A 23,803-nucleotide genomic window follows, 5' to 3' on the forward strand; every position below is an offset into this window, starting at 1 on the left:
TATCCCAGCTATGCAAGACTGGCTCAATAGTTGAAAATCAATTAACGCAACCCACCCCATCAACGGGCTAAAAACAAAACAAAACAAAAAATCACATAATCGTATCAATAGACGAAGAAAAAGCATTTGACAAAATCCAGCACATGTTCATGATAAAAACTCTTAGCCAAATGGGAACAGTAGGGAACTTCCCCAGCTTGCTGATCATCTACAAAATACTTTTACCTGACATCATGCTTCAAGGTGAGAAACTCCAGTCCTTCCTGTTAAGATCAAGAACAAGGCATGGAGGTCCCCTCCGTGGTCACCATGCATTTTCAATATGGCCCTGGAAGTCTTAGCTAGTCTAAGAAGACAGGAGAAGGAAATCCTAGTGGCTTAAGACAATATATATTTATGACATCAGTTTCCATGGGTCAGGGATGCAGGCTGAATCGTCTTTTCAGGGTCTTTCAAGGCTGCCCTAGCTGGCCTGTGTTCCTTTCTGGAGCCCACGGTCCCTTTCGTGCCCATGTGGCTATTGGGAGAATTCAGCTCTTTGCAGTTGTAGGACTGAGGTCCCTGTTCTCTTGCTGGCTGTCAGCTGGGGTTCCTCTTAGCAACTACAGGATGTCCAGGTCCTTGCTGTGGATCCTTCCGTAGGCTTTCTCGCACTTAGAATCTCCTTTCCTCCAGGGTGGGCCCAGTCCTCTTCAGGCTCACCTGTCCAGGTGGGGCCCACCTGGATAATTTCCCTTTTGATCAACTCAAAGCCAATGGATTAGTAATCTAATCACGAGAGTGACGCCCCATCACGTCACAGGTTCTGTCTCACTGGCAGGGAGGGCATTATTCAGTGAGTGCACCTGAGGAGGTGGGAATCTTGGGGGCCATGTGTTTCTCATGACCACACAAGGCAAGAAATTCCCCACGGCCAAAGGAAGGACACTGTATAGTCTAGTACTTTAAAGATCCCACCCTGGCATCAGCCGGCTTGGGCAGGTATTATTGAGTTCCCAGAGCAAGTTCCATATCCTCCCTGGCTTCCCTATCTATAGGATGCCGATATTGATGACCTGGATCTCCTGGGGTCCTAGAGAGCACTCACCGAACTCATGCATGTGAAGCATTTGGCTTGGTGCTTGGTGCATGCTGGGTCAGAACCATGGTGCCATGTACAAGAAGGTTCTCTTATGCACGCACATCCCGCCACCCTGTTGTGCTGGAAAGGAGTCAAAGACCTTCGGGGGTTTGGGATGGGAATTCCACAAGCGGGGCACACACCTGCAGGAGGGCCTGAGGGGTGAGCTGCAGCGGGTGTTCAGGGACCCAAGAGCCCTGTGAATGGGGCCAAACGGGGCTGGGCGGAGGATCAGCCATGCAGCGTGGCTGAGCCAACACACCCATGTGAGGCTGCTTGGGTCCCCACTGCCGGCTTTGCGCTTTTAACAAGGGCAACCCGTGTCCCCTCTGAGGTCACCATACTGAATCTTGGCTACACATTTCCTATGCTCTAGTCCTACGTCTAACACCAGTCCTGCTTGGGGCCTGATAGGAGTTACTTAAGCTGCTTTCCTTCTGGGAAACAAGTTACATAAACCCGACTCCCTGTATGGCCCCATGCGAGTTGGGTTACTTAAAAGCTTTGCTTAGAGTCAATCCAAGCAGGGCCTGCCTGGGAGGGCCTTCATTAGTGAATGCTGACACAGCACCTTCTGACATTAATTACTGTCGTTGGGACGTGCTCATTGAGAATGTTGAGAATCATTTTGCAAGAGGTAGTGTTTATTAAGATGCAGATTGTCCCCTGCCACCCTCTTTCCTTCAAGCCTTGGAAATCAAAGAGGATGATGGAGCGCGTGTTTATCTTAAGACGACTTTTCCCACCAACCTAGCAGGTGGCTGGTTTTCCCACCAACCTAGCAGGTGGCTGGCGGGTGAAGTCTTGGGATACTACATGCCTTTTGGCAGTGGAGACCCTTTCGTGTGGCTCTACCTTTTGAAAACGAAATACCAGCAAGGACAGTGTTCCGGGCGATTATGGCCACAAGAGGGAATATATGTCTCTGATGCCCATCAGAGAGTCCAGCCCCGTGCTGGCCCTCACGGCTGCCACCGGCCACATGTGGTCACTGAGCACCTGACACGCGGCTGGTCCAGTTGACCTGTTCTCCGTGCGTCCAACACAAACCGAGTTTCAAAGACCTAGTGTAGAAAAAAAACAATGAAAAATAACTCCTTAATCGTTTTTTTGCAGGGGCGGGTGTTGGTACGGATTACATGTTGAAATATTAATATTTTGGCTTCCCTGCACCCAATTGCTTTTGTTATAAGCATTCCATGTATTTCTCTTTATGTGATGAATGTGGCCTCTATATAATGGACGATTACAGATGGAGTTCCTGTACTCTTTCTGTGGATCGGGGCTATTCCAGCTGGAGCGAGGGCCCTGCTTCAACCTTGGCTTTCGGGTTCAGAGAAACCTCCTTTCTGGGCGCTCTGCCCCCCGCCCCGCGTGGCTGCCCGCAGCCCTTCCGGCCCCGGCCCGGAGGCGATGGCTTGCACCGAGTTGGAGTCCCCCCTGCATCATTGCCCCGTGTCAGGAAACGTGCCCCCTCGCACCAGCTCACCTCCAGCCACCTTTGTGCCCTTGCTTTGGAAACGGGCCAGGCCTACGGTGTCCTGAGCCACCTGACTTGTGCTTCCAGCGTGACTACTCCTGTGACCCCCTGTCCCTCCCCCAGGCCATGTCCCCTCGCTCCTCCCCTGTGCTGTTGTCCCTGCCACCCCCTTGCCTACAGACAGACTCCGGGTTCCCTCTCCGTGTCCTTGCTCTCCTTGCCTGTGTTCATGACACCCCAGTGTTGTCTGCTCATCAGGCTGCGTGCTCCTGGCGGGAAGGACACCACATCTTTCTATCTGTGTCTGCCTGGCGCGTAGTCAGTATTTGTCGATACAACGAGAGAGCCCGAGGGGCCGGCGCTGCGTGTCTGTGCGCACCGTGCGGCTGGGACAGCTGGGGCGCTGCGGGCTCTGTTTTTATTTTATGTTTACTCATTACCTTTTTAATAACAATGAAAACCACGGTAGGGCGCAAACCCAGGGGCCCTCCTCTGGAGGTGAGAAGGAGTCCAAGGTGCTCCGTCTTCCCTTTCCAGCCGTCCGGCCCACGGGGGTGCGGGGACGCTTGGTGTTGTGGCTGAGAATTGAGCCGAGCGTCGCTGCGAAGCGCGCCCCAGCCACCTGCGGGGACGGCAGTCCTGCTAACAGGACGCTCAGAGGGCGGGTGGCTGTCGGCCTGTTTTCACAGCAGATACAGATCTTTCCACCATGCAGGTCAGTGTTTGTGTCGTTCGGTTGCTGGTCTGTTTGGGGTTGTCGAGGCCATGTTGCCTCACACCCGCGGCCTCGCCCTCCCCCGGGCTCCCCGACTCGAGGAGGCGGCAGCTACTGCAAGCCACCTTGGCCCCGTTTGCCCTTCCTCTGGGGGACCCCGGTGCGGGGCTCCGGGCGCAGGTCGGCGCCCATGCAGACAGGGTCCCCGTTCCAGGGACGCCCCTCCTCGAGAACACTCAGGATGCCGAGAGCAACTGAGCCACAAGCTTGATTAGGACCCTTTCTGTCCCTACAAGGACTCAGCCAATATTACCCAACTGAGGAGAGTCTTTGCTCTGCAATGCGATCGGCCCTTAGCTTTTCAGGAACGCACACTTTGATGGATGAAGACCCAGCTTTGGTCAAAAGAGCACAGAAAGTTTTGTCTGTCCAACGGCATAAAAACCAAAACCAAAGACTAACTCATATGAAGAAATCTCCTTTCTCCCGTACCCACCACCCCAGCAGGGGGGTCCATGAAGGCTGGAGAGTGAGCCAGAGGGGAAGCTCAGCCCTGCACGTGGGCCTGGGGGGTCAGCTACCAGCGTGCGCGGCGGGTTGTAGCCCGTTTCGGCCACCAGCTCCCCCGCTGGGCTCACGGCCGCGTCACTGCTGGCTCGGCCACGAGGCAGTTCCACATCAGAAGCACTCCCTCAGGACCCGCAGCAGCCTGCTTTCTGTCCAGTTAGACCAAATTTGGAACGTGAAGACCTATGTCCTTTTCCTCTGAAGGATACAGGTTCCTGTCAGGCTCCGCATCAGGCCATTTGGTGGCGGGTCCCCCTCGGCCACCCTGGCCGGCCCTCCACGGCCCTCAGCACGGCTGCCCATGTTCCCTGGCAGCCCCCCCCTCCGGCGGACGGAGGAGAACCCCGCGGAGGCTGGGCGTGAGAGCAGAGGCCACTCAGCAAGCCCTGCACCTTCTAACACACCTACCACCTCCCTTCAGAGTCTCGATGCCTCAGGTCTTTCAGGGGTGTCTTGTGTTTTAAAATTCAAATCCCGACATTGTATTGACTGCATATTGACTGTGTTCAGAGACATGGAGCACAGAGGGCTGGGCTGGGCCGGCATCGGATCCTGGACCCTGCGGGCTCTGGGTCCTCAGGACGCTAAGTCACATGACCCTACATAACCTGTGAGCTCCAGCCTCTCAGACAGTGTCTGAAGCCCAGGAACTAAGGAAGAATCGGTTGTCAACAGAGAGCAAGCCCATTTGCACTCCTGAGGGGGCAGGGGGCGTCGAAGAGAGCGCACCCCTCTCCCCATATCACTAGCCCACAGCTACCGCCTTGGAAAAGTTCCTTTGGGTGCACCATGCTTTGATTGTTTCAGACTGATTGCAATTTAAACAGGAAGATATTTTTCAGACGTGTGTCTTTGTGACCTCAGAGTGCCCTGTCGCCAAGTGTGCAGTTCAAACAGGGGATCTGCTGTTTTGTCCCGGAAGATTGACACGCCGTGCCTGAGTTTTCCTCCCGTAAACCGAACTGCTTGCCGTCAACACCACCAAGTGCTCCAAGTGAAGGTGTTCACCCCTCAGCTAAAGGCAGCCTTTGTTTTGTTTCCATTCCGGGACGAGCAAGGTGGATCCATTAGCATGTCTGTGTTTACACTGAGGTTGCACGTTTGGGTGGGAGTTAAATGATATCATGTTTAAGATGTAATTATTAATATCACCATGACTAATAACACTCACAACACACAATATTTTCACATGCCTTATCTTACTGGATCACCCTGAAAGCTCAATGAGGGGGCAGTGTTTTTGTTTATTGATGAGAAGCACAATTCTCAGAGAAGTGAAGTGATTTGCTCAAGGTCACACGTGCTCAAGGTCACATGACTTTCAGGCTTACGCCTCAGGGGCTCAGTCTGGTCACTGTCCACTTCATCGTGTCTGTGCCTTTATGTGTGCTTGGTAACAGTTCTGAGCAGTGACTCCAACAAGTGGAGATCAAGAATGCCCTTGTCCAAATATTTGAAGCCAGTGAGTTTACAGTACAGCTAGTATTTTTCTTTAATTTGGGACAGTTACTTGAATAAGGATGGTCAATGTTACTCCACACCGACACGAGTCCCGGTCGTCATTTCCTTGGATTTCTGAAGGTCGGCACCATTTATTCATTTAAGAGCAACCTCTGCATTTGAAACAAACTCCTGAGGGCTAAGAAGCTTGCTTCACACACCTGAGTAACCATGAAGATCAGGGTTTCCTGGACTCGCCCTCAACAACTGTACATTATGAAGAATAGTCTTCACATGTCTGGTCTTCAAAAAAAAAAAAAAAAATCCTGATCAGTTGCTTTGAATTTAGTTGAATCTCACCGCCCCCATCAATCCTGCCTGCTTTTTATGGGGGTTGATTTTCATCTAATAGTGTTTCACTTTGCTCTGCAATGCGGAATGGCATCTGTTAGAAAGGACTCGGTTAATCCACAGATCGGGTTGAAGTACGGAGTGACGCTGGGTGCATTTCTCATCACAGTGCTGTAAGGCTGTAGGGGGGGGATGTCCTGTGTCTCTGTGTCTGGTTCTCCCCATAAGCTTCTCACCCTGCCCTCTGGGCCAGTGCTCCCAGCTGGGCTTTAGTGAAGGATCCAAGTCAGGGTGGGAAGCTCTCGTCAGCCTAGGCTCTTTTATCAATAGCTGGAACACCAGAAGGAAGTGTGATGGGCAGGACATGGGGTCACAGCAAGCCAGTGGGCTGGCAGCATCTGTGGGTAGCCAATCACTTGTGAAGCTTCCAGTAATCTTTCACCAAGATGCTCCCCAGCCCTAGGATGCTCCCTTGTCCCAGGATGCTCCCTTGCCCTAGAATGCTCCCCTGTCCTAGAATGCTCCCTTGTCCCAGGATGCTCCCCTGCCCCAGGATACTCCCCTGCCCCAGGATGCTCCCCTGCCCCAGGACACTCCCCTACCCTAGGATGCTCCCCTGCCCCAGGATACTCCCCTGCCCCAGGATGCTCCCCTGCCCCAGGATACTCCCCTACCCTAGGATGCTCCCCTGCCCCAGGATGCTCACCCTGCTGGGATGCTTACCCCACAGGAGTGAGGAGCTTTTTGCCAAGGGTCTGATTCCAAGTATTTTGCAGAAGTAAGCTAGAATCATCAATAATAGGGCACAATAGACTGAACTATGAAAGTTCTACTGGATTCTATAATTTTATTTATTTGAGTCTTCTCTCTTTTTCTCTTGGTGAGAGTAGCTAAAGTTTTGTATTTTATTTATTTTTTGAAAAAGCAGCTCTGAGTTTCATTGATGATTTCTATGGTCATTTTAGTCTTTATTTCATTTATTTCTGTTTTGATATTTGCTATTTCCTTCCTGTTACTAACTTTGTTCTTTTCCCAGTTCCTTCAGATATGAAGGGAACCCTTGTGCACTGTTGGTGGGAATGCAAACTGGTGTGGCCACTGTGGAAAACAGTATGGAGGCTCCTCAAAAATTAAAAATAGAGCCACCATATGATCCAGTAATTCCACTCCTGGGAATATATCCAAAGGAAATGAAATCGGGATCTCTAAGAGATGTCTGCACCCCATGTTCATTGCAGCGTTATTCATAATAGAAGACATGGTAGCAGCCCAAGTGTCCATCAACAGAGGAGTGGATAAGGAAGGAGTGGTGTATATATACAATGGAGTATTACTCAGCCTTGAGAAAGAGGGAAATCCTGCTCTCTGCAACAACATGCATGGACCTTGAGGGCATCATGTTCAGTGAAAAAAGCCAGACAGAGAAAGACAAATATTGTGTCGTATCCTTTACATAGGGCATCTTGAGGTTGGTAAAAGGGTCCCAACTTTCAGTTATAAGATGAGCAAGGTCTGAGGATCTAATGTATCACATGGTGAGTGCGGTTGGTAACATTGTATTGTGTAATGGAAATTTGCAGAGTAAAACTTAGATGTTCTCACCAAAAGAAGAAATATCCATAGATATGGATGGAGATGGACGTGCTAATTAACTAATTAATTGGTGGGAGGATCCTTTCATTATGTATATGGAATCAAATCATCACGATGTGCACTAGAAACATCTTACAATTTTACTTGCTAATTACACCTAAGTAAAGCTGATAATAAAATAAATGCTCATGTACATTTTGAGTAAGAAAGAAACAAAAATATGAGAAAAACAGAGAGAAAGCTGAAGATGTCTACTCAAAAGGGAGGGAGAGAGAGAGAGAGACAGAGAATGATCTACAAGAGTCAAATCTCGGTTCAGACGATCAAGTGTCAGGCCGTGGCTTGGAAGACAATACTTGAGTCAGACCAATAAGGAAAGTGGACCAGAAATGATCACGGTAGAGAAAACACTCGCGTGCACACACACATTCACACATGTACTCATGCACAGAGGTAGACAGTTCACGCCGAGGAACACACACACGTGTGCACACGTGTACCCGTGAACACACAAACTCACACAAAACACACAGGTGCACATACACGCCTGATTAGGAAAGTGGATTTTTGCACTTGGTTTTTAAACTCTGTAAATAGGAATTCCCCTGGTTGCTTGTGTAGGGTGGGTGCTTCGGTCTCCTGCATTGTGTGGGGTGTTCAGATGCGGGTAAGCTGGTCTTCACGTACAGGGTTGAAGACTGGGGTAACTCTGAGTGCTTTCATCGTGCCTTTCTCCTGAAGAAGTCCACAGCTTCTGCTGATCACCTCTTGTATTGCTTTACCTGGGAGAGAAGATGTCATTAGCGATCCCACTTTTCTTGGGGGAACTGGGATGTATTGTGTAAGTGACCCAGCCCCAGCGTGGGGATCAGGGAGCCAGTCCCGCTCCGACTTGCAGCAAACCGGACACTGCGGGTTTTGTTTCCTGCTGGGTGTAAAGGTTAAAGCTGTACTGATATCCTCCTGGGTGGCCGCAGCTGTATTCTGAGCACGGAAAGAGTGTAGAAGCAGGTCTTTAATGTCGTCATATGGTAAGCAGTGGCTGTGGATGTGCCCATTCTGCCTCTTCTGACTACTCATGCTCACCCAGGGGGAGCGAGGCAAACAGGCGCTGAGCCCTCTTGCATGCAGCCTCAACTCCAGTACGTTTAAATCAACTTGGGAGCACTGCAGTCCTCAGGGCCCCCCCGAAGACGTACGCTGCTGACCCTCAGGGCGTGAAAACTTGGGAGCCACTTGGCCTGCCCTGAAGCAGCTTGGCGCCGACTGCCACCTGCCCCTTCTGTAGCCTTTGTGAGAACGAGTGCTGTGTTGATCTGCTTGCCCTGTGATCCAGAAAGCCTCTGCTTCCCGAGGAAAGTGATCGATTCCGAGGCACAGAACACACTAGAGTCTCATCCCCTCTGTTCCTGTGTCCTGCCGGTGCTGGGTGGCAGAGACGGCCCGCGTATCCCCCGGACACAGGCACATGCTTCCCCGCAGTGGCCTGGCCCCGGCTGGGCTTTAATATGCGCTGGCCAGGCCTTCCCCTCACCATGCAAGAGGGGACCCCGTGAGGCTCTGGATGCTGTCCCCTGTCTCTGCTCACCTCTCCAGGACCTCCACCAGCGTGCGGTGGCTGGAATATTCACAGCCAACTTGCTATTTTGTTGGAGTTGCTCGTGCACACCTGAGTGAGGCCGGAGTGCACGGAAGAGAGCGTCACTGAGGAGCCATGAGGAGGGCAAGTCATCAGGTGCTCAACAGGGTTTCAGGGTGGAGACCGTGGAGACAGGGTCCAGACAGAGGCAGGAGATGTCTGAGAGAGCGCCGTTGAGGGGTTCCTGCCTGAAGCCCCTGAATTACAGGCTGGAGGATGCAAGCTCACATTCTCCCCTTTCCCGGCTGGTTTCACAGGGACTCAACACGCAGAGGGCTCAGGCCGTGTGGCTGGTCCACTCCCTGGGACCCCGGGCAGGTCGCCAAGGCCTCTCCACGCTCCACTTACACACCTGTAAAGGAGTGGGGACAGGGGAGCATGACGTCAGTCTCAGGAAAGAGGGAGCGAAGTCACCATTTCCTAACCACTCACAGATTCTCTCCCTCTGTTAGGGCTTTTTTACTTCTTGTTTCCTTTTAGTGATGCCTGACATCTGCAAAGAAACCTGAGCATCGTCCCCTCGGAGGCACTGCGTGGAGTAAAATGATAGCACAGCCCCGGCCTCCAGCAGACCTCTGGCATGCTCAGGGGCCAAGGACGCCTCACACGTTCCCCCTCATGACATTTAGGGTCGCTGAGTTAAATCACCGGCCTTACCCCACCCTTCTCGCCGGCACGGTGCCTGTAGGGGCCTCTACACGGAGTCTGGGGACCCAATAGGCGCGGAGCCCAGAGTGTGGGTCCTTGGGAACGCCTCCGGAAGCGGGGCTCGGTGCTGGGCATCGTGTGGGGACTCAGCCTGCGGGCAAGGCCAGCCAGAGTACGAAGCACGGGCGCGTCTCCTGCGGGTCTGTCTCCTCAGGGCAGGTGGGGACTTCATTCTTCATGTCCTCCTAACTGGCATTTCCCGAGATTGTCAGATTGATTCTGGAATAGAGAATTATTCTGAAGGGTCTAGAGTATAACTTAGGAATTGAATAATGGACTTCTGGAGGAGAGGCCCTGTGACTCCTTGCTCTGACTGTTACCACAAGCTCCTGGCCGCCACCCCGCCTGCCCGGTCACCTGGACACCCACCCCTCGGAGGGGAGACAGCCGACACATAATAAAAGAGATATTCTGACGCTTGTTAAGGCACAGGAGGGCTGACTTTATTCTGGGGGACCCACTGCGGAAGGGATCTTATGGTGGGCTCTGCTCCAAGTTCAAGAAGGGGGATTTGTAACTAAGAAGTGGGGTGGGGGTCGAGGGGTGGTAAATCACTAAAGGAAATATCAGGGCCAAGGAGGATTCTGGCTCACAGGACCTATAACAGGATTCCTGCTGAAGGCAGGCCAGGAGATCAGACATCCCTGGGACGGTGGGGGATGAGGAACCCATTCAGATAACAGGGTGACTGGACATCAGGGGCTTTGGCTAAAATGGCTGAGCAGGATTCTTGCTAAATCTGAACAGTGCAGAGCCTCTAGGTAGTTGTGAAGAGCTCAGAGGAGTCTGAGCAGAGTTTGGTCAGTCCGCCTGTCTGCCTCGTCCCCGCTGTGTGCCCGCCCACCCTCCACTCGACTTTGACAATCCCATTTTACGTTCAAGAGGGAAGGTGCAGCCACAGGGAGCAAGGTATTCTCAGGAGGGCAGGCTGTGATGGAAAACAAAGGGCCCACGCCTTGGAAGAGAGGGCGGGCTTCCAGGGAGAGGTGCAGGGTGGGGCGGGAGGGGGGCCGAACCTGTTCTGCAGCCTCCAGCCTGTGAGAAGGGTGTGGAGGTCTTTGAAGGAGCTGCAGAGTAGTTTCCCTTTGCAGGGTGTGTTCTCCCCATCCAGGGCCAAATTGGGGGTGGGGGTTGGGAAAATCCCCCGGAGGCTGGGTGTGTACGCCCCTGGGCTGCTGCCTGCCCCTGGCTGTTGGAACCTCAGCATCCGGAGCTGGCTCCAGGCGTCCTGAGAGCAGAGTGGGAGAGACTGAGTGGGAATCTCGGGTGGGGGCCCACGAGAGGTGTCCTCCAGGAGAGGATGCCCAAGAGCTGGGAACTGCCCCATGCACCTCTGCCGGGGTCATAGGGACATAGGGTTGTCTTTTGAGAACCTGGGGGGACTCCTGATAAGAAAGAGAGTAGGATCAAATCCAAAGAAACAGAGAGGAGAACGATGGGTGCTAGGGGCTGCAGGAGGGGCCCTGCAGGGGTGGGGAGTTATGTGTAGTGGGCGGGGAGTTTCAGTTTGGAAAGATGAAAAAGTTCTGGAGATGGATGGAGGTGATGGTCACACAGCCTTGTGGATATACTTAATGACATTGATCTATACACTTAAGAAGAGTTAAAATAGAGAATTTTTTGTATGATACATATTTTATCATAATTAAAATAAGAGGGAGGCAGAATGTGGGCATCTGCCACCCAGGGGCATCAACATCCCACTAGACCACTATCAGTGATAGAAATATAGGATAAGGCATCTCCCTCTCCACTCGGGCATCTGTGCAGCCCACCCCGGGAAACCTAAGCCACATAGGGAATGTGCAAGAGGAAATAGGTGAGGCCTCACCCCCTCCGCAGGGTGGGTTCTGAGGATCAGTCCTGGAACCAGGATGCTGGAGAGCCCTGCCTGGAGTAAGAGGTGGGCTGAGCTTGAGAACAAGCCCGATCATCAGCCAAGTGACTGACACCTGCGGGTGAGCCTAATGGTCCTCAAAGCTGCCCCAGATATCTTCTGGAATCTGAGAAAAGAGAAATTTTGACATGTGCAGTGTAAATCCATTTCAACATTTTGCTCTCCAAGTTACATGGGTTTGACAACAGGATTTCTTTTTTCTTTTCTTTTTTAAAATTTACAACAAAGTATAATCCGAACAAAGTCAAAGGCAAAGATTAACTAGGAAAAAACACTACTCTAGCTAAAACAAAGAGTTCCTATCAGCACCATGTCAGGAACTTTCATGAGCTGGTAAGGAAAGTCAAATAACTTTGACTTTGGGCAAAGAAAGTGGAAAATGGGCAAAGCATATTAATAAATAATTCACAGAAGAATAAATGCAAATGACTGATAAACATCTTTTTAAAAATACCAGACCTCCCACTGAGTCATGAAAAACCAAATGAAAGTAAGGAAATCATCTTTTGTCCATCTCACTGGCAAAAATTATATGAATGACATCCATTGTTGGTGAGGATATAAAGCAAAGAGCATTTCATACATTTTCCTCTATTACATAGTTACACACACTCTCTTCCACATGGTTGTCCCATTTCTGTTCACTATGACAGCAGCAAAACCATTTACACACAAGCATAGGTATAATGATATGTCCTGCAACACAAAACCACAAGTCCGTCTAAAGGGAAATGCTTGGATAAATTGGCTACATACCTTCTATGGAATATTATTCAGATATTAAACATATTGTGTTGGATCCACTTCTATTGGATTGTAGGGATGTTCATACTGTGAAGTAAGGAAAGGAGTTGCGTGCGCACACACACACGACCACTTGTTTGCAACCTCAGCAGACACTTGCCGTCCATGTGTATGTTTGGACATGTCTGTAGGTGAGGGGCTGGGAACACGGAAAGGTTTGTCAGATATGCACCAGGCTGTTCATGCTGGTTCCACGACGGTGTTAGAAGAAGAGTGGGGAGAGAGACAAGAAATATAGAGACTGAAACAAAGCAGGGAGACATAAGCACGTACTAACCCAAACTGCTGATTGCAGTGGGTCCATTCAGCAGATTTCTTTACATATACGAAAATGAATATGCATAGTAGTTAGAGCAAAATACAAGAAACAGAGGAAAACACATTGATTCAATGAAAGGATAAAATTGTGGACTTCCAAGGCTTCATTTTTTTAAAATAAAATTTATTTTGGAAAAATTTTAGGTTGAACAAGAAAGTTACAGAACTATTCCAGAGTTCCCATAGAATACCCTTGAGCAAGTCCTTCATCATTAGCATCTCAGTTTCCTGTGTACACTTGTCAGAACTAAGGGATTGACATGGGCACATTACTATGAACTAAACCGAGGCTCTTATTTGGATTCACCGATTTTTCTATTAAAATCCTCTTCCAGTTCCAGGATCCAACCTAGGGAAGCACGCAGTGTTTTGTTGTGTTATGAGGGCTTTGTAAACCTTAATTGGGCTGTGATGTGATTGTTACCTCTCTATTGTCTTCAGGGCCTCAACATTCGTTCAGTGTATGTTTGCAATAAAGTAAAAAGTGGCTTTAGTGACCTCATCACGTTTTTCCAAGACACATAGAGTTAGTCTTTGTGTGCCTCAGTTTCCCTTTCTAAGGGGGACCCCCCCCCTTTCTGGTGCCTTAGGATGCTCACATTGGTTCTAAATCCATGCGGAAGGCCTTTGCCCATCGCCTGTCAAGGTTCTGGGCCAAGCCTTCCCAGAGCTGCTGGTTGTTGGTCAGTCTCTCCTGGCCTGAGCAGGGCCCTCCTTGCTGCAGAGCTCAGCCCAACACCACGCGCCCACCAGCCCTGCATGCGTGTGGGGGGTTCTCCCCTCCCGCTGTGTCTCTGTACCCACCTCTGCCTTGGACCACATGTGAGCAATTGACAGAGGGAGAAGGAAAAGAAGGAGGAAGAGCAAAGTCAAATCAAGCCCATCTTCCAAGTGGCAGAGTCTTATTGCTATTATCCCTCAGTCTGCGATGAGGTCTGGAGGGGGACTCTGTGTCCCTGGAATGGTGGGGTGTGGGACTGATCAAGTTGGCTGCGAAAATAACCCATATTCATAGTGGCATCGTTCACAGTAGCCCCCAAAGTAGACATGACCTAAGTGTCCACTGATGGATGGAGAAACAAAATACATCATACAAATATCACATATATGAACTGAAAGGGACTATCATTTAACCTGAATAGGGACTGATGTTCTGACTCGCTGCAGTGTGGATGAACCTTGAGGACATTATTTTAAATGAGATAAGCCAGTCGCAAAAGGACAAATACTACATGATTCCGCTTATATGAGGGACCTAGAGTCATTGAACTCATAGAGGAAGTAGCCTGGTGGGCACCAGGGGCTGGAGGAGGGGAGGAGGGGAGAATCGGGAGGGAGTCTTTAATGGGGACATAGTTTTGGTTTGGGAAGATGAAAAATTTCTGGAGATGGATGGTGGGGATGGCTGTACAATGATGTAAATATGCTTAATGCCACTGAACTGTATACTCCAAAGTGGTTAAAAAAGGTAAATTTTATGTAATGCCAATTTTACCACAATTAAAGAAAAATCATCTGTGAAAATCATCTTTGGACACTGGTTTGCACGTTGACTGAGATCTCTCCTGTCCTCCTTTGCGACTGAGAACAGAAAATCAATCAACGTCTGTTAGGTGCGGACCGCCAGGTGACCAGAGACACACAGGGACCCCTGGTGACTGTTGTGCTTTCATTTGTGCTGGGACAACAAAGAGGAAGTGACAGAAATGACGGCCAACAACGGGGGAGGAAGCTCATGAAAAGGATGAATTGGAGCGCCCAAGATTGGGAAGACAATGCGAGATGAGCCATGACGGGTCCTGTGTGCTAGGCATCCAGACGAAGCCTCTCTCTGCCGGGTGCCTGGAGGAGTGGGGACACTCGCCCTCATCAGCCTGCTGGCACAATTGTTCCCGAGGCTTCGGAGAAAGGCAGTTTCCCAGAAACCCTGCTGCATCCTGCTGGTACGCGCACAGAAATGCACAGGCACCGGAAAACACACGTCCGATTCTAACGCATTGACAGCTGGAAATAGTTAGAGGCACCACTCAATTCTTTTTTTCAAAAGCCAAGCCCAGTTAAAAAAAAGAGAGAGAGAGAGAGAGAGAGAGAGAGAGAGATGTAGAAAAGTAGATTAAGAAGCAGTAGGATGTTGCCTGGGCTGCAAATGGAATCAGATGGTGACGGTTGGATGCCTGGGTCGCAATGTCAGACTCTCCTGATTCCGCTTGCGGGTAAGAATTTCATGTCAATCTCTCACGTGTTATTTACTTGTGCTAATGAGAGTATTTCAGTATGGGAATAAAGGATGAACTTTAGAAGACTTCAGAAGGGTTTTAGGATGGTTTACGATCAGATACAGTGGTATTAGCTGTGTATTGCTGCATAATAAATCTTAGCGGCTTCGAACGACGGACCTTTATTAGCTCACGGTTTCTGTGGGTCAGGAATGGAGGTGCACCTCACTTGGGGGTTTCCGGCGCGGTCTCAGAAGCTGCAGTCAGGGTGTTGGTGGGTCTGCAGTTCTGTCAAGGACAGAGACAGAGGGCAGGCTCTTCCCCATGTTCACTCCCGTGGCCATGGGCAGGGTTCCCATGTTGGCGCATGATGGGCCGAAGGCCTCTGTTCTTCACTGGCCATGGGCAGCTCGCCGCAGGGCTGCCGGCTTCCTGCGGAGTGACCAGTGAAAAGGAAGAGAGGGAGCGAAACCTAATCATGGAGCAACACCCCTACCCGTGGAAGCAAGTCCCTGGGTCCAGCTCTCATTCAAGGAGAGGGGACCACACGGGGCTGTGGATTCCAGCAGGTCCTGGGGGCCCTTGTAGAAGCTGCAAATCATGATTAAGATGAAGAAGGATGCTAGCTGACATCATTGGAAACAGAGGTTCACGGGAAGTTGTAACAGGTGGAACATGTTTGGGGCTTGGCTTCCCCCTTCTCTGACAAGCAGTGTGAATGTGGGGGTCACCTGTAGCAGGTAGAGGGGAGGGGGTGGCAGGGGAGGGTCTGGGTTCCCAACAACACGGTCCTCCTGACAGAACCCTGACCTGACTGCACAGAGCCCTCTCTGCTGCAAGCAGGGACAAATGCGGGTCTTCATCTCCATCAAGCGTTGTATCTCTGCTTTCTAAGGGTGGCCCTGGGAGAGCTTCAGGGGGAAAGGTGTGAGGGCTGGGGACGGAGGGAGGCGAGCAGAGCTATCCAGAGCCCACTGCCCCCGGGTTGGGTTCCACAGGCAGATGGCTCAGCCAGCGAGCCCAGCGTGGCTGCACAGGATGCCTCATTAGGAGGCAGCGACCTCGGGGGGCCCCTGTAAGCCAGGCACAGGCTGGGCACTCTCCACGTGTCATGGCCCTTAACCCCCACACGAGCTCCTTGGAGGGTGTACGGTTTTACCTCTGGTTTTAAATCTGGGAAAAGTGAGGTTGCAGGATGGAGCCCTCTGCTAGAGGGCTTGGGACCCGTGGGGGGAAGAACCCAGATTCCATGGCTGGTCTGGACACCGTCTTCCCTTCTCCGCTGAAAAAATCCCAAGGCATCTATCTCCACGAGAGGTAAGGAGAACAGCCATTTCTGAAGCAGGTGGCTCTTAGTTGGCCATGACCGAGGGTTGACCAGCAGTTTCTCGGCTTCTCTGAGGTCTCTGCTATGCCCCAGCCAGTAGCTGTGGTCACTGAGACCCTGACTCTCAGCCGAAGCACCCTGTGCCCAGAAGAAGGGGGGTCCCTGGGGAGTGGAGCGCCAGGTGCCAGGATGGGCAGTGGCCCTCCTAGAGTCCTTCTGGGGAGGCTCTTGATGCTCCATTCTCACCCTTGCTTGGTTCCAGTGACACTCTGGGAACTGTGGATACCCCTCCATGTGCTCTGAGAGGCACGTCCCTCAACGCAACACCCACGCTGGACAAAGGTGCCGCACACGGAGAAAATGCACCTGTGACCTGGATACAGGGCTACAAGAAACGGTTGCATAAAGCACGGCCAAGCAGGCGGCAGGCTTTTCCTTAACGTATCTGGGACAAGGAGCAAGCAGTCCTTGAAGAATATAATCAAAATGCACCTGCTTTTCATCCTCTGTGGTCCCCATGAAATTCATTGCATGGGGATAGTCTTTCCCCCTCTACTAGATGAAAATTGGGCAGGCCCCAGGATCTCTCTGTTCCCGCTCATCTAATGGACGGTTCTGGAGTGAGCTGAGACATGCACATGGTCTCAGGTCCCACACTAGGCTGTCCAACCCCAGACGGGAAAGGAGCTTCACCTCACCTCCAGCTCCACGCACCTACATGGTACTACGGTCGGGCTGCTTGTAGAAGGAGCCACAGAGCATCCCCCTCCCTCCCTGCTGCTTTTCTCTTCTCCCTCCTACTTTGCAGGTGTGGACCCTGCAGGCTGAGCAGAGGCGAGGGGAGAGAAGGAAGAAGTCTCCGCCTGGTGTGTGCGTGCGTTCTCTGTCTGCTAATGGAGCCTCCGGGGCAGGTATAGTTGGAGTTTCCCGGGAGGGCGCTTTCTGTGGCTCTCCAGAGACGTTCCAGGCCGGGCCGACAGCTGTGACCGGCAGGCTGGCTGCGACTGTCCCCCGGGCCCCAGGGTGCCAGGTGCCGTTGCATTGCTGACCCTTACCTTCAGCCTCCCGCGCCGCTTGCCTGAGCCCCTCTCAGACCACTTACACCGTCTGAAGACAGGCCCTGTCCACCTGCGTCAGCTCAGCTCCACCAGGAGTGCTCTGAGCCTTGGACCCAGGCCGGGGAGGGAGGCTGGGGAAACTTCCTAGGGGCCTGCAGCTCTCTGCCGTGCTGGGTGGCCTCCAGGGCGGCCCCAGTGATCCTGCCTGTCGGAACTCTCACCCCTGTGAGGTCCCCTGCCTCTGAGCGTGAGCTGCACCTAGTCCCTCACGTCTAGCAAATAGAATATAGTCAAAGTGATAGGATGCTACCTCTTACTTCAGGTCGTGGAACGCCTGTGAGTTCAGTCTCCTTCAGTCTGACCTCTTCGGTGATCCATCCAGGCTGTTGCTGTATGCACAGGCCCTTGAGGCACAGTACTCCACAGTACGGACGGGCCTCGGTTTATGTAATTATTCACCCACCGAAGGACATCACAGCCATGCCTAGAAGTAAAACTGCATGAACATTCGTGTACACATTTTTGTATGAACTTAAACCTTCATTACTCTGGGGTACATGCCCAGAGGTGTGATTTCTGCATCGAACCTTATTGCATGATCGTTTTTCTAAAGAAACTGCCAGCATGTCTTCCGGAATGGTTGTACCATTTTCTACTCCCACCCGCAAGGTGTGAGTGATCCAGTTCCCGCACACTCACCTCTGTGTGCGCCCTCACACCATTTTATCTTAGCTGTGTTTTACTTAGCCAGCTGAGAGCTGGATGAGGTCTCATTGTGTTTCTCAGGTGCATGTCCCTAAAAGCTAATGACGTAGAACAGCTCTCCATGTGCCTCCCTGCCACCCGCGTGTTCTCTGTTGTGTCATGCCTCTTCGCGTCTTCGCCCATTTGCTACCGGGATTATTTTATTATTCAGTTCTGAGCGTTCTTTCTATCTTCCAGATATTAGCCCTCGGTCATGTGTGTGGATTGCAAAGACCTTCTTCCGGTGTGTAGCTTGTCTTCTCATTCTCTTACGAGGGTCATTTGCAGAGCAAAAGTGTTTCAATTTTGATGAGATCCAATGGAACAATTTTTCCTTTTGTGCATCACGCTCTGGCATCCAGTCGAAGACGTCACTGCCAGGTCTTAGATCCTGAAGTCCATCCCATTTTGTCCTAAAATTGGTACGGCTCCGTGTTCATGCTTTTAGTGGGAGGAATGCATCTACTCCATCTTCCCAGCAGCAGCATTTAAATTGAACAAGCTCATTTTGCAAGCAAGCAAAATCATGTCATGCTGGGATTGCAGTTTCTCAAAAAAAAAGGAGTTTCAAAAGATGGCCCAGAGCAGAAGAAACTGGGGGGCGGCAGAATTATCCAACCTACCAAAACCCAATACACAAACACATTTCCACGAGGGTGTGTTTCTGTAGCTGGAAATCATGATAGGAGAAGTGAAACAGGTTGAACAAATCCGGGGAGCTATTGTTTGTGGGGCCAAAGGCATAAATTAGATTGTGTCAGAGAAGAGATTATAATCATAAAGAGAGCTTGATCTGTTCAAGGTCATGTCCTCAAATGGCCTGTGACATTTTTTCCAGCTTCTATTTCTCCTCCTACTCCCTAAAGGGAATTTTATTATTTACTTTATTCGGAAAGTATGTTCCGGGAGTTTGTATATATATATTTTTTTACTTTTATCTAATCAATAATGAATTGGTTACATCACACAAAATAAAACAAGTGGTTTATTAATCAAATTTTAAAAATGGGTATTCTGAGCTAAACTAAAGTCTTACAAATGTGCTTTCATTAACCCAACGTGACATCACGCCGGTCCTTGGCACGAACAGGTGGAAGGCTACATGGGTGTCCTGGGGCTACCGTTACAAAGCATCACAGTCTGGCGGCTTCAACAACCAGAAATACATTTTCTCCAAGTTCTAGAAGCCGGAAGTGCAAGATCAAGGTGCCAGTGAGGCTGGTTCCTTCTGAGGCCTCTCTCCTTGGTGTGTGGACATCTTCTTCCCGTGTCCGCATGCGGCTGAGCCGTGTGGGTCTGCATGCCGCTCTCCTCCTCTAAGGACTCCAGTCATGTTGGGTTAAGGCTCACGCTCATGAGCTCATTTAACCTTAATTACCTCTGTGAAGAACTCACTTCTGGTACAAGCGCATTCTGAGGACGGGGGCTTAGAACTTCAATATGGATTCTGGGGAAACACAATCACCCCATAACAGAGAGAACCCACCTGATGCCACAGCCCACGTCCTGTGTTACCGTCTTGCTCACTGTGGACACCCCCGGCCTTGTCTGCCCCGGCACCCCGCTCTCTCCGTGTCCTGAGAAAGTACTCGGCCCCTCCGCCCTTTCCAAATCTGGATCTTTGCCTGATGAGAGGCGTCTTCCATCGTGTGTTTGGTGTTTTTGTTTGTTTGTTTGTTGTTTAAACATTCCTGCGTCGTTGCCACCGTGGGCCGGATCTTCCTAAAGATGCTCCTGTGAGCATTTGGCTTCCTGCCCTAACGTGGTCTGTGGCCCCATCTCAGCCTTCGGGGCCCAGCCGGCCCGGCCCCGCATCTCCCCTCCTCCCCTCCAGCCAGATCTGGCTGCTCGCCTCGTCCCGCAGACCGAAGGGGGAAGGCTGTACGCCTGCCTGCCCTCCGTCAACGGCTCGGGACTCAGCGGCATCATGGAGGTGTGAGAATGTGTTAAAGAAACTTAACTCGCGGGAGGGCTGTCATGCACGTACCACTCATCGGAGTCTGCACAGTCCAGCAGGAAGAAGAAAGATCTCCTCTTGGCCAGCGATAGCAAGCCGCCTCTGCCCGCAGCCAGGGAGAGGCCACCTTCCCTCGGATCCCCTGCAGCCGAGGAAGAAGAGCCCCTGCTCCAATCTCTCAGGTTCCTCCAGCAAACCTGTGCTCAGGACGCCTCCCACTTCCTCCTTCCCGCCAGCAAAGGGCACGCTCCTTTCTTCTCCACGCCTGCCTGGGTTTGCCCGAGTTGCACTTGTCCCGAGTTGCCACGCTTCTGCTCTTCCCAAATGCACACGATCTTGCCGGCTGAACCGCTTACCTTTTTCTTTTAAAAGGTTGGCAGAGTCGAACCCTTCCCAGCTCCCGCAGCGCCGGTCCTTCCTGCTCCGGGTGAGCTTCTGCCTCCAGGACAGTGGGACGTCTGTCTCCCCCGCTCCTCCGGGGACGGTGCGAGGGCCACCCCCGTGCCTTGCTCTTCCATTCCGAGGTGCTCTAGGGTAACGTGCCGGCCCCCAACACGTCAGCCAGTGTCTGCGTTGTCAACACAGCCGTCCGTCCCGGGAACATGCAGCAGGACGAAGCCAGGAGAATTTGCTCCCCTTCCCTTCCTTTCCTCCACACCGAGGTGATCCGTCAACGATGCTCCCTAAGGAAGAAGGCCCACCGTGGGGGGAGCCCCAGAAACACGAGGGCACCGTGGGTCTGAGTGTGTTGGAGGGGGAGCATGAGTGGTTGGCGCCCGCACACGCCCAGGGGCGTCAGTTGGTGGGCAGGCACCAGGGCAGGGGTCCCACCTCCACTGGCGGCCTCGCGGACCGAATCACGGTGATGCAGGACCCAGCCTCTTTGCCACCTCTCCTCACACTTTTGTGATTCTTGTAGTTTCCTAACTGAAGGGTTAATTTTTCCCACATTCAACCTCTTTATTCCAATGCCTGTGTTTTCATAAACCCCAAGGACTGTTCTCTTCTCCCCTTCTTCCCTACGAGACCCGACCTCCCTCTATCTTGTTCCACTCTCTAGACAATGGCTGGAGGATGCAAATTCCCCTCCGTTTGATGAGCAGAGCAAGTTAGAAGTGTCTGGGCCCCAACACTAACTCTCCCGCCCTCGCTCGAGGCTCGGGGCTCCAGCGAGCCCCCGGATTCTACGTCTCGTCTGAGACTGCAGACCCCGGGTCAGGACAGGGGGCCGCACCTAGCCCTCAAACAGCCCTGTGTGCTGGGTGGTACCCCTCATCCCACAGGTGGGGAAACTGAGTTCACAGAGAAGGTAAGTAACTGTGGGAAGTCACCCGAGCGGTGAGTGGGATTTGAGCCCATCTTGCTTACAGGGGTGACACTGGTTCTTGCTGAAAGCACTCACGTGGGTCGAGGTCCCATCTTCCCACTTTTGCCAAGAATTTGCCCACCCTCCCTGGCTGCCTCCTCATGCCCCATGGGGCCTCTTGTAGGGTGGCCAGACGTAGCAAAGAAAAGTACAGGACACCTAGTTAAATAGGAATTTCAGCGACATTGAGCAATGACTCAGTACAGGTATGTCTCAAGCAGTGCATGGGACGTGCTTGTACTCATAAATTAACCATTTACCTAAAATTTACATTTTAGCTGGGCAGCCTGCATTTTATCAGGGACACTCCCCAGAGGCACAGCGACCTGATTTCCTCACTTCACTTGCACCAGTCCCACCACTCAGGGACCCCCACTCAGGGTGGAGACTCCACAGCTCTGTTCTCAAGGTCGCTCAGCAGGACTGCTCCCAGGGCTTCCTAAGTCCCTTTGGCCCCCTGAGCACAGAATGTGAACTCTGCATCCCAGTCTCCTTCTTCCAGACCAGGACTTGGGGCCTCGAGGTCCCACCCGAAGCCATTTATCTCACGGATTCGCTTTACAACAGCTCAGTGATCTGGAGGTGACCATCACCCTCTCCCAGGCAGGCCGTGGTGGGGACCAGCCGGTGGCTCGCAGGGCCTTTGTCCTGGTCCTCACCTGCCCCACCCCCAGACCTGTTACCTAACTAGACACTCAGGTGCAGACGCACAACATGGTCACACACACACACACGCACACACATGCGCGCACACACACACGCGCACACGCACGTACATGCGTATACACCTGATCTGAAGACGCAGACACACAGGACGGGGTGATGGCCATGTGAAGACAGGCAGAGACTGGGGGGACGCAGTCACAAGCCGAGGAACACCAGGGGTTACCGCGAGCTGGGAGTGGCAAGGACAGGCCCTCCCTTGGAGACGTCGGGGGTTGTAGCCGGTCAGACAGCTCTGCTGCAGACTTCTGGCCTCCAGACCTCTGAGAGAGTAAGTTTCTGTTGTTCAGGCCGCGCGGCCGGTGGTACCCTGTTACGGCGGCCCCTCGAAAACAAAATGGTAATGATCAACCAGTAAATGAGCTCCATTATCCAGCTGACCCAGAAAACACAGGGCTAAAATTGGCAAATCTGATAACAGGCACCTGGGAGCTAAGCTCGTCCTCAGACACGTGAAACCAGGCAGGGTCTGACCCACAGCTGGGCAGGAGACAGAGGACCGTCCCGGGCACACAGTAGAACCTTCCCGGGGCTTCTGGAAACCGTAGGGCCTGCGGTGGTTGCAGAGAATACGGCTGTGTGGGCAGAAAGCATCGGGCAGTGCCACGCGGGCCGGGCCCCCGGGGGCGTCACAGAAGCCGCTGGGAAGGGTTCCTGCGGGGAGCACAGGGGAGCCTGCCAGGATGGACAGGGAGGGGGCCAGGCTGGGGGCAGATTCAGGAAGGAGGCCAAGCTGAAGCCAACCATCTTCCTTTAAGTTGGCAATACCTATGCTCAGAGCCCGGAGGCCACAGGACGCCTCTGCAAGTGTCCTTCCGTGTGTGGACCCCGGGATGCTCACCATGAGCGGAGAGTGCCTTTCCCCAGGTGGAAGGTCCCTTGCAGCACAGAGAGGAACGAGGCGGATGACCTGGACGTGAGCAGCCAGGTGAGATGCTCACCTAGAACAAGCTTCCGTGTGAGACTCACCTTGAGAAGCGGACATCGGCTCCTGCGTCCTCTCCGGCACAGGACCACACAGACGGGACGCGGTGCTGTCTGCCATGGTGCCGGGGCCCCTCCGCCCAGACAGACAGGTGCCTGGGCTACTTGGTGTCCCGCTTACCAGCAGCCCCAGGCTGACCCCGTGGGGCATGGCTCACATCTCCTCTGGGAGTTGAAGGCTGTAGGAGGTAAGTCAATGTCCCCCAACGTCCCTGCCCATAAAGCACCCCATCGCTCCCACCATCTTGCCCCAACTGCCACCAGCTCTCCACCTCACCCTGCCCCACCTTTTCTCTGAAATGCAGGACCCTAAGTTCATGAAAACTTTTGATCCAGATCCTGCTGTAAAGATTTAAAAAAAAAAAGTTAATCCCTATGTTTATAGAGATTATCTGTTCTGTTCTGTACTCTATCCTGGTAAAAAATCGTCAGGGCTATTTATAAATTCGGGAGTAAAATGAGCCACTGGCTAATTCAGGAGGCATTTTAAGACCATTTCAACAGCAGGTAAAGATTTTGAGGCCAGATTTAAAAAGACGTTCGGGTCCCCGTAAGGCAGCCAGCCTGTTTGTCATCACCGGGAACGCGCATCGTGGCTCCGGAGTAGCTTTCCCACCAGCTCTGTCACCGACAGCTGTGTGACCACAAGCAAGTTCCACTTCAAGCTTCCGAGCCTCAGTGTCTCCATAGTTAAATTGTGAGTAGAAACGGCAGCAAGGATGGGCTGTGGCTGCAGGAAGGGGCCAGTCGCCGCCCAGGGAAGCTGAGGACCCGACACGCCACCAGCAGCTTTCCT

At 52.2% G+C, this 23,803-nt stretch overlaps 1 long non-coding RNA gene across 1 annotated transcript; it reads right to left on the reverse strand.

Annotated features, from left to right (window-relative positions):
* Positions 1 to 15,022: 15,022 nt before the first annotated feature.
* On the reverse strand, positions 15,023 to 20,873 carry LOC144380020 (uncharacterized). Its single transcript, XR_013443687.1, has 3 exons — positions 20,291 to 20,873; positions 17,551 to 17,717; positions 15,023 to 15,280 (listed from the first exon to the last, which is right to left on the reverse strand). It is a non-coding gene; the product is annotated as an uncharacterized LOC144380020 (long non-coding RNA).
* Positions 20,874 to 23,803: the final 2,930 nt, after the last annotated feature.

This window comes from Halichoerus grypus, chromosome 14 (genome assembly GCF_964656455.1).
Source record: "Halichoerus grypus chromosome 14, mHalGry1.hap1.1, whole genome shotgun sequence".
NCBI lineage: Eukaryota > Metazoa > Chordata > Mammalia > Carnivora > Phocidae > Halichoerus > Halichoerus grypus.